General features: G+C 38.9%; 1 long non-coding RNA gene across 4 annotated transcripts; it reads left to right on the forward strand.

The window, feature by feature from the left end:
• Window positions 1-236: 236 nt before the first annotated feature.
• On the forward strand, window positions 237-9,833 carry LOC136255723 (uncharacterized). 4 transcript variants are annotated; one of them, XR_010701059.1, is made up of 7 exons: window positions 237-2,896; window positions 2,946-3,031; window positions 3,085-3,162; window positions 3,220-3,364; window positions 8,052-8,202; window positions 8,436-8,542; window positions 8,592-9,833. It is a non-coding gene; the product is annotated as an uncharacterized lncRNA (long non-coding RNA). The 4 variants fall into 4 exon arrangements; XR_010701058.1 differs by having other exon boundaries at window positions 238-2,896; window positions 3,220-3,385; window positions 8,439-8,542; XR_010701057.1 differs by having other exon boundaries at window positions 242-2,896; window positions 2,943-3,031; window positions 3,220-3,385; window positions 8,592-9,830.
• The last annotated feature ends 4,148 nt before the right edge of the window (window positions 9,834-13,981 follow it).

The raw sequence follows: 13,981 nt of genomic DNA on the forward strand, positions 1-13,981 counted from the left end.
TAATTTGTTACATGATTATCTGTTGCATATGAGCTCACTGCATACGTTTTATTACTCACTCTACGGTCTCCATATTTTTTAAAAACCTCTACTGAGGTTGCAAAGTACTTTGCTAGCAACATTATCATATCGATTACTAAGGAAAATTTTAAGCCAATGGCAGTCCTTATTCTGTTATGCAAACTTCGATGCTGTCCAGGATTGCTATGTAAAAATTTGTGCAGTTGTTTCATCTCCGAAATCCTGATAGGTGTTCTAGTACATGTCATCAGCAGTAAGGATATATCCCTTTAAGGATTGTGCATGTAATATTGTGCCTGTACGAATATTCTTCCAAACAGTAATTGTGCATTTGAACTTTTTTTTACCGCAAATGTTCAATAACTCATCAGAAACAGGAAAAGTCATATGTTTCACTACTATGAGGTTGATGATGTCATGTACTTCTAGCTTATATTTCTGTTTTGAATCTTTGGTGGCCTTAAAAAGTTTCAAATAATTTGTTACATGGTTAGCTATTGCATATGAGCTCACTGCATACGTTTTATTACTCACTCTACGCTCCCCATATTCTTTTAAAACCTCCACTGAGGTCACAAAGTACTTTGCTCTGGTACATGTTGTCAGTAGTAAGGGTGTATCCCTTTAAGGATTGTACGTGTAATATTGTGCCTGTACGAATAGTCTTCCAAATAGCAATTATGCATTTGCACAGTTTTACTGCTAATATTCAATAACTCATCATAAACAGCTGATAACATCCTGATAGGTGATCTGGTACATGTTATCAGTAGTAAGGGTGTATCCTTTAAGGATTTTACATGTAATGATGTGCCTGTGCAAGCAGTCTTCCAAATGGCTTTCATGCAGTGGTGCCGCTTTTTGTGTCTTGAGTGGTGGTTCCACCTTCTGAGGGAGTAGCTGTGTGTCTTGAGTAAATGTAGACTTTTGTATTTCAGTGACCAAGGCGGTACGTATGTTCTGTAACAATTTGTTTGCCTTGTCACCTATCTGTGCCCTGAGCATTTGTGGTGATTTGAGACAATGACACCCAAAGCTATGTCATGATTTATGTGCATCCTCAAAGCAATGCCAATCAATATCGCCTCAGAGTAAGATTGTGGTAAAATTATTATTCTCTTTGCATTTTTCTTCTTATTCTTCCTCTTTTTGTAAAATTTAGAAAATTGCTATAACTCATGTGCTTCAGTCGATTTACTTGAAATTTAGAAAGTGGTAGAAGCATCGTACAGCACATTTTCAGTTCAATTTTCATACAAATCCGACAAAAAACAAGGAAGTGATGTGCACTTTTCAAAACAAAGTGTCTATATCCACTGACACAATGGTGGCTTTAAGTGCCACAACATGCTTATTTCCACTGACCCTATTTATAACTATGGGTGGCCTTACATGGGAGAAACAGCATATCAGCTGTGCTGTCTGCTCAGTAACAATAATAATAATAACAGCAATGATATGAGCAGCAAGTTCATGAGGTGGAAATGGGTTCATTCACTCCTTTTGTGTTTACTAATTTTGGGGAATTGGCAGTGCTGTTACTGCTGTTTGCAAAGAAGTCACTTATTTGCTTTCTGTGAAGAAGGAACAGCCTTATAGCTTGGTGATGTCTTGATGTTAGCTTTTCCCTTTTACTATCATTTGCTTGTGTGGAGCTCAATCCAACCATGGCAGCCCAGTGGCAATTGGGGCACTTGACCTCACAACATCTGAAGTTCAAGTGTGTATTCACATTAGCTTAATCTTTAGTTTGCATCCAGAACTATACCATCTAGTACAGGGGGGTGGTGGCAAGGAGTGCTGATCACCCCAGGAAAAAAATTATGTGGCATCAGTGAGGCATGGAAGTGCACACTTGCCATTGGAAATTAGCACCACAATATTCCTGTTGACACTGATCATGGTTTTGCACCAACTGCCCCGGCTAACTACTAATGTCTTGTGAGTGCATACTCACGTGAATGCACACCACACCACAACACTATGTACATGTTATGGAAATTGGTGCACTTTCAACAGAACCAAGCATGGGTCATGTAAGTGGCATTCTGTTTGACTCTATTCAATAGTTTCACACTGCATTGGATGATTTAAGGAGTAGTGGTTGTCATACGTTATAGCCCTAGTGTTGATGTGCTGATTTTAAAAGGTATTTTCTGGACAACTGGGGCAGTTTTAAAGAGAGATCTGTATTTGCACTTGGATTTCACAATCAAAAGTTTAAAGATGTTACCTGGTGTATCTTCAGAAATGTTCGATAATTGTCTTGTTTGCTCAAACTTGTGAGTCGGATTACAAATTCTCACTGAAGAATTTAAAGGGGTAAAATCATCTTCCCATCAAAGTATTGGATTGAAGGCTTTTCAGAAGTCATCAAATCAATATACTTCCTATCTATGGACATTTGATACTGTTTATCCAATGCTGTGGTACCATATTGGGTTGAAATAGTGGTAAATGCAAAAGACGCCTTGCGGCAACAATGTGACAGCATGGCATGAACATGGTTTTGTACAAGTGCATGTGCTGTCATCACATTGTATACTGTTTCATTTGGATTTGTGACTTCTACTATCCCTTCTCTTGGGAAAATAATATGATTGACTGATGCACAAGTTTAATTTGCTCAGAAATTACATTTACGTCGAAAGGAAAGTAATGGCCAGGTACCTGATGTGCAGATTACCACATTTAAAAGGGAAGTATTTCCTACTTTGTCGTAGTCAGAAGTTAAGATGATGAGTCTGTGCCAGAAAATGACAACTGCAGCTTCCAATGTGGTATGCCAGAGTATAGACAGAAAAAGAAAGTATTGTACAATGCTGGGAACAAAAAGAAATTTTGTAATTACCAAGCTAACCACAAATGGACTCAGGTATGTTACTGTTAACTGAGAACTCATTAGTTTACATTGTCACCAGTAGGAGTGATCAAGGCTCCCATTCTGCATGAGGTAAAGATTCGTGCGTAACACTACTCTGAAATGTGTAGGTACACCAAATAGACCCAGGTAAGTTGCTGTACACCACGAACTTGATGATTAGTTTAAATTGTCACCAATAGAGGTAGTCGAGGCTTTTATTCTGCATGTAGTGAAGACAGCACTACGCTCGACTGTGTAGTTTCACCTGATGGACCCAGGTATGTCAGTGCATGTTCACTGAGAACTGAATTATTAGTTTACATTGTCACCAATAGGGCTCTTATCCTGAAGACAGTGCTACATTCAAATGTGTACAGTAGGTGCCAGGTGTGTTACACGGCGGAGGCCAAAACACCACGGCACTGTTTGGTCTAAGAAATGGAAACTTATGGATTGTGAAAATGAGCCACTTACAAAAAGGTGAAATCCAGCACAGAAGATGTAAGCATCAAATTTGTTTAACATTTTTACTTAATGCATTTTGTTCACTGATAGTGAGATTAAACACTCACTATTATATTAAATATTCAGTTAAAGTAGTGTCTAGCAGCAAATACATACCCACTCTTGAATACAGTGGACCTTTTCTAGAACCAAGTTAAAAGAAACATGTAAAAGAGACAAAGAATTTTAAACTGGGGACGTGGTCTCAATGAAATGGCTTGATTTTTACTGATCAAGGTGTATTTTAGTTTTATCATCAATCGATGAAAAGTGAACACAGTGTTAACAGTGGGTCGACTGAAACTAATTAAGTTGACATGGCCTTGATAAGGTAAGGAAATTATGCCCTAAGATGACCATACTTGACAGGTTTCACTATACTACCAATAAATTATATTATCATTGAAAAACTGGTATTAATTATTCTTTTAAATCTAGCACTGTCATGTGATGCTGTACACAGAGATAAAAATTTTAGTTACTCGCTCCATTATTTTGAGATGAATCAAAATAGGGATTTGTGGTTTACATTACCAACCTTCATGACTTTAAACCAGGCGCACACCCACAGCCGGTCTTTTGGCCAGGTATGGGCATGCGCCTGGTTTATTGAAATTGCTTTCCGAAACGTGTGTGTATGTTTGTATGTATATATATATATATATATATTTGTTTGTCTTTCCGCACTCACGTGAGCAAACTGTGTTCGCTAAAAACAGCCTTTATGTGAGAGATAAAGGCCATATAGAGCATGTACTAAACTTCAGGAAGGTAACCCTTTGGCCCTAAAGTTAATAAAAATAGTGTTCCATTAAATGCGAACACCACTATAGTGGCTCTTATTACACGCATTCCTGTCACAAAGGAAAGACAGAATAAATAAGGTTAGTAAGAGCTTCGTGAGTAGTTTAATGCAAACCACAAAGGAATAGGTGGTCCCTACATGGAGTAACAGGAGCCCAAGTTTGTATGTCAAAATGCATATTTTTCGTAAAATAAGTTTCGTTTTTAAGAACCAAGGCATAGTCCAGAGACAATTATAATTTTTTTTTCAAATCCCAGTGAAAATGTCAAGCAACCTAAAGCATTACCTGACATTGATATGCTACTGTTCTACACAATTCGTCATAATAGGGAAATCCTTACGATACATTGATAGAATAGAGTGATTCAACCTATAATAATACAACTTTCTTCTATTTTGATCTGACGGGCAGGTTCCATTATGGTCGGCCATGCATGATATTTGCCTGACAAATGGCCTATGTGAGGCAGTAATAATTGACTCTAGTTAATACATGCCGGTTTGAAATACAAGTGAAACGAGTTTATAAGGATGCGGTGAAGGCATTTCCCAATTGGCTATACAGATGTCAAACAGCTGAAAAACAACATAGCCAGCCTCCTATATAGGCTACCAGGTACAGTGAACTCCTTTGAGTTGAAAAGGGGGCATGCCTGTGCATACGTGAATGAAAATGAAGAGCAGCGTTGAGGCTTTGCCTGGAGAAATGCTATAGACAAACTATGTATAAAACAGTTAAGAAGGTACTTCTGTGTATTATTAGTGGGTTAAAGCGGTGTGTTCGAGGTACACCTCGTTAACAGTGCTTAGCAATGTAATTACAAAATATTTCATCAATTACAAGACACAAACTACTATGATTCAATTTATGTAGCAACAAAGCAAACCCAAAATAAATATTAGTTTAGTACACTGTTAATTGATTCCAGTTAGGTTTGTTTGTAACTTGGCACTTGTTTTTTTAAGTAGCACAACATCGACTTGTTTCAGTGATCCCTATTCCCTGTTAAGATTTTCATTTTTTATTCATCTAGTTTGTGCACTTTTTATTGATGGGTTTGTTTTATTGATAATGATGATTGTTGTAGATATGTAGTCATTAATAGCTATCAAGTTCAGTGCAAGCTTTGTTGTTATCAGTCACACTTGACTGCATTATTAGAGTACATATGTGACTGCTTTTGGATGTATACGAGACCATACAATACATATTCCTATTATGTGACTGGGTCTGGGATAACTGGTCTTATTGCCCATGACAGCAAATTTGATTTTTCACCAAGAACACAAAGCTACATGTATAAACTATCAATTTCATTGTCAAAATCAGCTAGACTTGAGTGGTCTGCTTTTGCTGGCAGCTTTCCCCAAACTTAGCGGCGATCCGTATGGGCTCTAATGGAGCCTGGGGGTGGCTGTATGTGACTGTACAGTTCTGTGTTGTTGGAATGAAGACCTGTGCTATAAATGTCCATTTTAGCCAGTTTTGAGACCTGAATGGTTCATAACTTGGCCTAATTCATCCCTATGCCTTTCTCTTTAATTTTTTAAACAGCCCCTTGTGCCCCTCTGGCCCCTGACACCCACCCTTTTGGAGCTCACCTGATATAGTCAACCCCTGTTTATAAACTATCTAAAATGGCTGGAAACTTAGCTGTTGGCTACTTGTACAGTGGATGCTCTGGAAGGTAAGGAATTGGTGTAAAACGTGTGGAAATTTGGTCACATAACTTCAACCATTGGCAAACTACAACTCACTAATTACCTAAAACCGGCATTTCTTGATACTTTTAAATAGGTGATAAGACCGGTTTTCCCAGACTGGGTCTCATATTGAGCAACCGTTGTCATATTACATATGTAGTTGTGGTCTCAGGACTCTTAGTCATTGTCGTCACATTAGCATCCTCATGCAGTTCTCATGAAACATACCAGATGGTATGATACTGAGCTAGCTACCTATCACAAGACATAGAACTCTGACAAGTATAGAATTATAAGTTAGACAGTCAGTGGTTGTGCATTTATTACTATAAAAAGAATCACTTGCAGTTTTTTCAGGGGTGCATAGACTACAATATTATAGTGGGCATATGATTGGCTCACTGTAGTATAAATGATGTAACGTCAGAAAAGATATATGCAATATAGTTGGTGCAGACTTTGTTCATGTGAGTAGAATCATGATCCAATGGGTACCGTATAGTTGATTTTTTTTGAGGCACTTAAATTCTGCGAATTCGTAGTTGAGATTTTTCACAATTTTATTTTCACGAATGGCTATGTGCAAAAAGTCACGTGATCCTGATCGTGATCTTACAAATCTATTGCATAATTACTGGCACGATATTTGAGCTACAAAGTAGACCGTTTTCGATGTCAGAAAGGATGCATATCCGGCAGTACTTTAAGAAAAATTTCGACTTAGAAGCAAAGCTACCGCCTACTGCATCTGTGTCCAAGGCCACTATCCGTGCAGTTGAGAAAGAGCTCAAAGAGCGAAGCATCAAAGCAACCAGCAAGAGGGGATCGTACATAAAAGTTACGGACGAGGAGAGGGCTAAAATTGGAGGCTATGCTGCAAACTTTGGGGCTACTGAAGCTATTCGACACTTCAAACGAGATTACCCAGATTTAAAAGAGAGTACAGTTCGAGGGTGGAAAAATGACTATCGTGATCTAGAATCTAAGTCACTGGGAAGCAGAAAAAGAAGTTCTACTGCAATACAGCAGCTGCCAACTAAATGTCGGGGAAGACCTTTGTTGATTGGTGACCATTTGGAAACAGAGGTTCGTTTGTTGATTGAAGCACTGCGGAAAGATGGTACTGCAGTAAACACTGAGGTCGTAATTGGCACTGCGATAGGCGTGGTGACTTCTTATGATGCCAATTTGCTAACAAAGAATGGCGGCCCAATTGACATATCTAAAGAATGGGCGAAAAGGCTATTAAGGAGGATGGGTCTAGTCAAGAGGCAAGGTACAACTAAAGCCAAGGTGAACCCAACAGATTTTCAAATGCTGAAGAAACAGTACCTGTCTGATATCCGTACCAAAGTCTATATGGAAGACATCCCAGTTGACCTAATTATCAATTGGGACCACACTAGCTTGAAATACGTGCCTGTATCCAATTGGACAATGGAACACAAGGGGGCTAAACGAGTAGAAATAGCAGGCTGTAATGACAAACAACAAATGACCGCTTTGTTTACTTGCACACTAAATGGTAAATTTCTTCCACCACAAGTCATCTATGCTGGGAAGACACCAGCCTGTTTGCCTAAAGTAAAATTCCCTGATGGTTGGAATGTCGTATTTACCATGGTCCAATGAAGAGACCATGATGATTTACTTGCATTCAGTTCTCATCAGTGCTCAAATATTCATCCAATTATGTATTCTTCCATGCTTATAAGCTATTTATATTTCATATTTGCTAGCTTCATAAAGCGTTGACTAATATATCAGTAAGTACCTGAGTGCTCTATTAGGGTGTTCTATTAGAGTGTTTTGATCTTTTCCATGATTGATTGACACGGGGAAGGATTTACAGGTAAATATTGTACTGGCATTATGTCACAGTGCTTGCATGATGCTTAGGCATCTATCATTCCCAAAAACACACCAGCATAACCGGCCAGTGCCTATCACGACTCGGATATATATTTTTAAAATTAATGCTGAAAAAGTGTCCTCCAGCCCTGGCCTTATATGGGATAACAGCCTAGCTAACTGTGACATAAATACATTTATAAAATGTTGTGCAAAAGGGGTACACTTCTGAAAACCTAGTGATGATTCTTTCTGCTCCAAGTCTTATCCAGAGTTTTATCAGATAACTGTACTTTTCTATAGCCACATTTATTGTGATTGACAAGGGAAATGGGAAAATTGCTCTCCAGAGTAAGAGTAATCCAAGCTACGTAGTTCCTCTGCATCAAGGATGATGAGCTCAGCTTCAGTGGTGTATGGGGTAAATACTGCATCTTCACTGTACATGAAATTGGTAAGAGTGCAATAATTATCAGTGTATGTAAATAGTTGTAGGAAATTGGGTTGAGAGGCATAAACAATACGCTGCATGTACCACCCACACTGACTCACACCACACACCACATTCGCACATCACACTATACACAATACACACAAAATACAGTTGTACACGCTTCAGTACGTACTTGCATGTACATACACACTACATACCACACTATACTTGATTATGAGAGAATATGTTTACAGCAGGTAAAGCTCTAGAGTCATTGGAGTATTATGTTGGCGTTTACAAAGATGGCACCCCTAGATCACGCAGTGACACTCATCATGGACGTAATGGTCAAGGATCAGCAGTAAGTCGCAACGTAATATTCAGTGATAACAGTGTTGTTAATCATTTAGCCAAAACCTATAACAACTGCAAGAACTATCAAAGGTACTCTTGACACTAAAGGTGTTACCCCCAACAACAAGGGAGATAGGTCTGTGACCTCCACTAACTACTGGCTCTGGGCATTGATAGTATTGAAGAGAGATTTGCATAAAGACACAGTGTAAAAATTTTGGGGGAACTAGATGTTGTGTACATTGTATGAGCTGCTGACCCATCTTTCACAGATGCATATATAACACATCTAGTGATTGCATTTGTATTGGCCTGAGTGATTGATTGCCCGGCATAGGCTATTAGCCTTCTGCGGATAGTGTTACATATTAGCTGGAACATTGGGCATTCAGGCTTTTGTACGCCCTCAACCCTCGGGTTGTCAGGCATAAATATTAAGCAAAGCCCTCGTGCCCATGTTGCTGTATCACTACCTTGTTTATGTACACGTTGGCTTAGTATCATCATACATCCTTATCTGCATAATTGTAGAATGATTTGGTAAAGAAGGCACCACTGAAGGAGGCATTTCTAGTCTAAAAAATAACAATTGCCATCATGATTACCATAACTGATGCAATTATCTAGGGACATGTCACACTCCTATTCAAGCAGTTATGACTACAGCAATTAAGGCCACTCCAAATAAATTCTCTGTTTCCCGTCCACCGCCTGCATCTGGTTACTGTCAGCTCTAAAACTTCCATTATTCCGTATTCTTCCATTATTTTCCGGTTATTCTTGCATACTGACAGGCTCAGTAAAAGCCATCTCGAAACGGTGTCAGCTCACGTGTCAGCAGTGCTATCAAGTTGGCAAACACTTCACATTTGTGTTAGTTTTGCAACTTAAAAAGGATGGAACAAGCTTAAGTATGCTTTTATGCAGCTTTTTATGGTTTTGCCAGGTAAATAATGGCTTGAAAAGCTGCCAATCGTATAATGAAATAATGGAAATGGACTGCCCGCCCGCATACAAATATGCCTGAGTCCAGGACGGGAAACAGAGAATTTATTTGGAGTGGCCTAAGTGTGTTGAAGAAAGTGTAACAGACAATTGCAACATGCCTAACAAAAATGTTGGAAAATGCAATTAAAAAACAAAAAAAACAGTCCAGTAGTTCATTCCAGTGGTCCAGAGCAGTGTTAGTACCTTCCCTTAGCACCTCTCAAAATATTTAATTAGTTAGGTATTATATATGTATATATCGCAGTTGATAGAAGGTATAGACAGGTTGCCTTTTTAAGGCGTGGTCGTTTCACTGTAAATTTTCCACATACTTTCCGAGTTCGCTAAGTCAAAAATGTATTACAGCTAATGGAGAAAATGAACGTTTCGGTTAACTTTAGCAAGCAGGAGTTAGCCAGCCTTCAGAACAGAAATTATGTTATAGAGAAAGGTTCGAGCTATAACATATCCAGCGTGTAAGGTGAAGGCTGAACGAGAAGATGATTTTCTCTCAATCTCGGGTTTTTAGAAAGCGATAAAACTTGCTGAAAACATTCTTTGTAAGACTTTGCTGCTACTTAGAATGATAGACTGGATGATTTTAACTCACCTTGTACCTTTGAAAAATCAAAAACGTTTGTCAAACTATTTTAAAAAATGGTTTTTTTTGTTGACTTCTTGACCAACATTTTAATCATGCATAAAATGGAAAGTCGCGTTTTCTCGCGTTACACAAGGGACACGCTCTAAATAGGCAACCCGTCTATAGTTGTATAGCTACAATGCAAAGGTAGAAAGAACAAGGGTATAGCTAGATAAACTTGCAAAATCACATTTGTAAGAGAACATCCATCACTGTTATTATTGTCATGATATATACAGTGAAACCTCTATAATCCAACGCTTATTAGGACAAGAAAAGTGTATCAGATTAGCAAGGATGTTGGATTATCAAGGTAGTATTAAAATGTCAGATTATATAAAGCTCTAGGTATTCTGGATTACCAAGGTAAAGGATTAGAGACTTGGAGAGGTTTCAGTGTATACCTTCAAGCACTTGTATACGCTTGCATTGATGACTTTTATAATGATACATGATGTTCAGACAAGCTATATAGCTACTTGACCAACCAATATAATTATGTTGTGCATATAACATGCATGATAATGCAGGGGCAGATTCAGGGGGGCCAGTGCCCCCCCCTTCAGAATTTTTTTTAGAATGTTTATTGAACATAACTAGGCACTTTAGACATAATTCAAATATTTTTATGCAGTTTTATGTCTATGTGTAATATAATAAATCTGTCTCTAGCAAATTATTACCCATATTGGCGTAGCATAAGGGGAACTAGGTGGGATAGAGCACCCTCTACGTTTAGAAATCGAGATACTCTAATAGAACAGTCATTTACTCTAATAAAGCAGTCAAGAGTAACATAATTATAAAACACTGTTTATCATATTGAACTACTAAAAACCTGTTCTAAATCGAGTTAATGACTATCCACACCCTAGAGAATGACTATCCACACCCTAGTTATTTAGAAATTCTCTGGAGATGCAGCTGCACACCAAATGCCAGGATTATCTGTCCTTAAAGTTTTTATGATGCTTGTGCTGGAGACCTTATGCTAATTCTAAAATTTTCAAGTGACTTCTACCAGTGTGCCTCCCCCTTAGCAAAATCCTCCCTGTAATGTATACTGATGCCACATGGCAAACTTTAACAGTGGGATCTATAAATGCCCTTCTTCATGTTACTAGGCAACCAACAGCTATCAAAACATTTCAATGAATTTTACATTACCACAGAACGCAATAACATTGTTATGGTAGTGATGTGTAATAGTGTGCAGTGTATATAATGTGGATAGCTGTGTTATGCTTGGCTGCAATTGTTCAGTTGCTCTTGTTGCATAACTTGGCTCAGCGTGGCATGCCAACATAGTGGTCTTAATACGAGGACTTGAGAGAGAGAGAACCATCAATGATGATGAAAGTAATGCATACATATATTATACAGTAACTGAAAGTGTGGTAACATATAGATTTTTATTAGCTATACATGATTGTGTAATTGTAAATTTTTGATGGACAAATAAACGAGGGCCCACGCAAACTTCTAAATTGTGCACAAGAGTCCCAATATTTTTTAAGTATTTCAAAACATATTTCTGTATTATTTTAATAAATATTTATAATTGGATTTCACCAAGACATTAGCTACCCCTCGCAATTAAGTATGATGCCCATACAGTAGAAGTGCTATACACAGATACCAAGAGATACATAGTACACACGTACTACTCATACAAAGTACAAAACCGATAAACAACTGAACACTTTAGTTCACTAGATCCTCCTACTAAATTGAAGGCAGTAGATCCAGGAATGACATTTGTTGTATTAAAAATCAAACGCCACTGAGGACCACAAGTACATTCCACACTAAGGTAAGTAAGGGGGTTTCCGGACAGCTGGGTATTCCGGACACTTCGTTTTTAATCCGCTACTGAAGGATGGAATGGAAACCAATCAGGCTATGGTTTGAGTGCCTAAGTACCCCACTTGTGTGCTATAAAATACCAAAGTTTTATCTCGATAGCTTCAAGGATTAGTGAGATTCGTCACGATTTGCTTGCGCATGTAGAATATTTTTGTGTAAAAACTTTCTATACGCGTGTTAACAGTAGATTGAGGGCATCGTTCGTAATTCTGAGCGACCATATGCTGTCGAGAATGAAGACTGACTGACTCTTATATAGCAAGTTTATGTTTTATCTTATTGTACTAGGTTAGGCTATAGGTATTTTCAATTGCGGTTGTACACGTGAGCTGTGTGTGTGCATTATATGGAATCTTTCCCGCCTCGTGGTGCATGGTGATAGAGGTCAAGTGGCTTTCGTCAAACATTCCAGCAAGAGAACCTGGTAGCTGAGACGACCGGTATTTGGAGACACTCCCGCATCCGTCTCATGCACCAAAAATTGTCAATCACACTATACACTGAACGGATATATGGTTTAGAGATAGTACAACTGGATTCCAAGCCCATTACCTGCGTCGTGTCAATTTGAATGCGCAATCAACACAACCAGCAGCCCGGAGAAGCCTGCAGCAAGGATCCGCTGGGCCAGTATGCTGTTTCTGTGTTCATGTAAGGCTGGTACAGATTTCCAGGCAGTAGATCAAATGTCGCATCTTTGAAAGCGTTGCAAGACAACTGCAAGATCCGAAGCAGCATAACACAATTCTGCTGCAAAAAAAAATCGCTGCCATAAACAAAGTAACCAGCCAAACAGAACGCTATCAGTCTCTGCTGGGCCATGGCACTCAGTGGAGTGCAGCAATTCCCATAGCAATGCCAGGTACGCCGAGGTACGCCTACTTTTACTGGTGTCCGGAAACCCCTAGTCTCGCGTGGCCAGACCCTTTCCGCGCAGCCGCTTATCGATTGGAAATTATAAGCGCCGCGCTACAAGGGTCTGGAATAGTTCACGGACTTAAAAAAATCTACAATCCCCAGTGGTTGGGGAGTGTAAATTGGCTCACGCGATCCCTTAATCGCCAAAGTGATCTGATTACTGAAGAATGAGCTGAAGAAGGCCTCTGGGGATGACGAGTATCGACCCGTGTAGGTTTTTCCTTCTACCTACTACTGAATCTTCAACAAGTACGGCTGAATAAAGACAAACAAGCTCAGTTCATCTCGAGTTACAAGGAAAGTAGGCGAAAGGTTTTCAGCGGATTTGTCGATCAAAACAGACTAAAGGATCACTACTATTTTGGCTAAAATCATTTCTGAGTCACAGATCACAATACGTTATTCTAGATAACCACAAAAGTGATACCACCCAGGTCCTTTCTGGTGTACCTCAAGGCACGGTTCTTGCCCCTCTATTGTTTTTGATTTATATTAACGACCTACCTTTTTCCATCCACAATAAGATCAAACTGTATGCAGATGACGTATTGTTGTATTCTCGAATAACATCAATTGCTGACTGCTTAAGCTTACAACAGGACTTAGATCTACTTGCTCAATGGGCCAACAGATGGAAGATGACATTCAATATCCTGAAATGTGAGTTCCTGAGAGTAACAAACCAGCGCAATCCTATCTTGCACACATATTATATTGAAAATTCTCCCATTAAGGAAGTTCCATCTACCAAATATCTAGGGGTCACCATCGACAACAAGCTTACCTTCAATGACCATATCCAAACAATCACCAATAAAGCTAACCAAATCAATGCCTTTATTTACAGAAACCTGCGCCACTGTCCAAGCACTGTGAAATGTAACTGCTACAGAAGTATGGTCAGGCCAGTGCTTGAATATGCATCATCTGTATGGGATCCCCATACCTTAAATAATATTAATAGAATTGAAGCAGTACAGAGAAGAGCGGCCAGATTTTGCCTAAATGAGTTTTCAAGTTACTCTAGTGTTA

The sequence above is a fragment of the Dysidea avara genome, chromosome 5 (genome assembly GCF_963678975.1).
Source record: "Dysidea avara chromosome 5, odDysAvar1.4, whole genome shotgun sequence".
Classification (NCBI taxonomy): Eukaryota; Metazoa; Porifera; class Demospongiae; order Dictyoceratida; family Dysideidae; genus Dysidea; species Dysidea avara.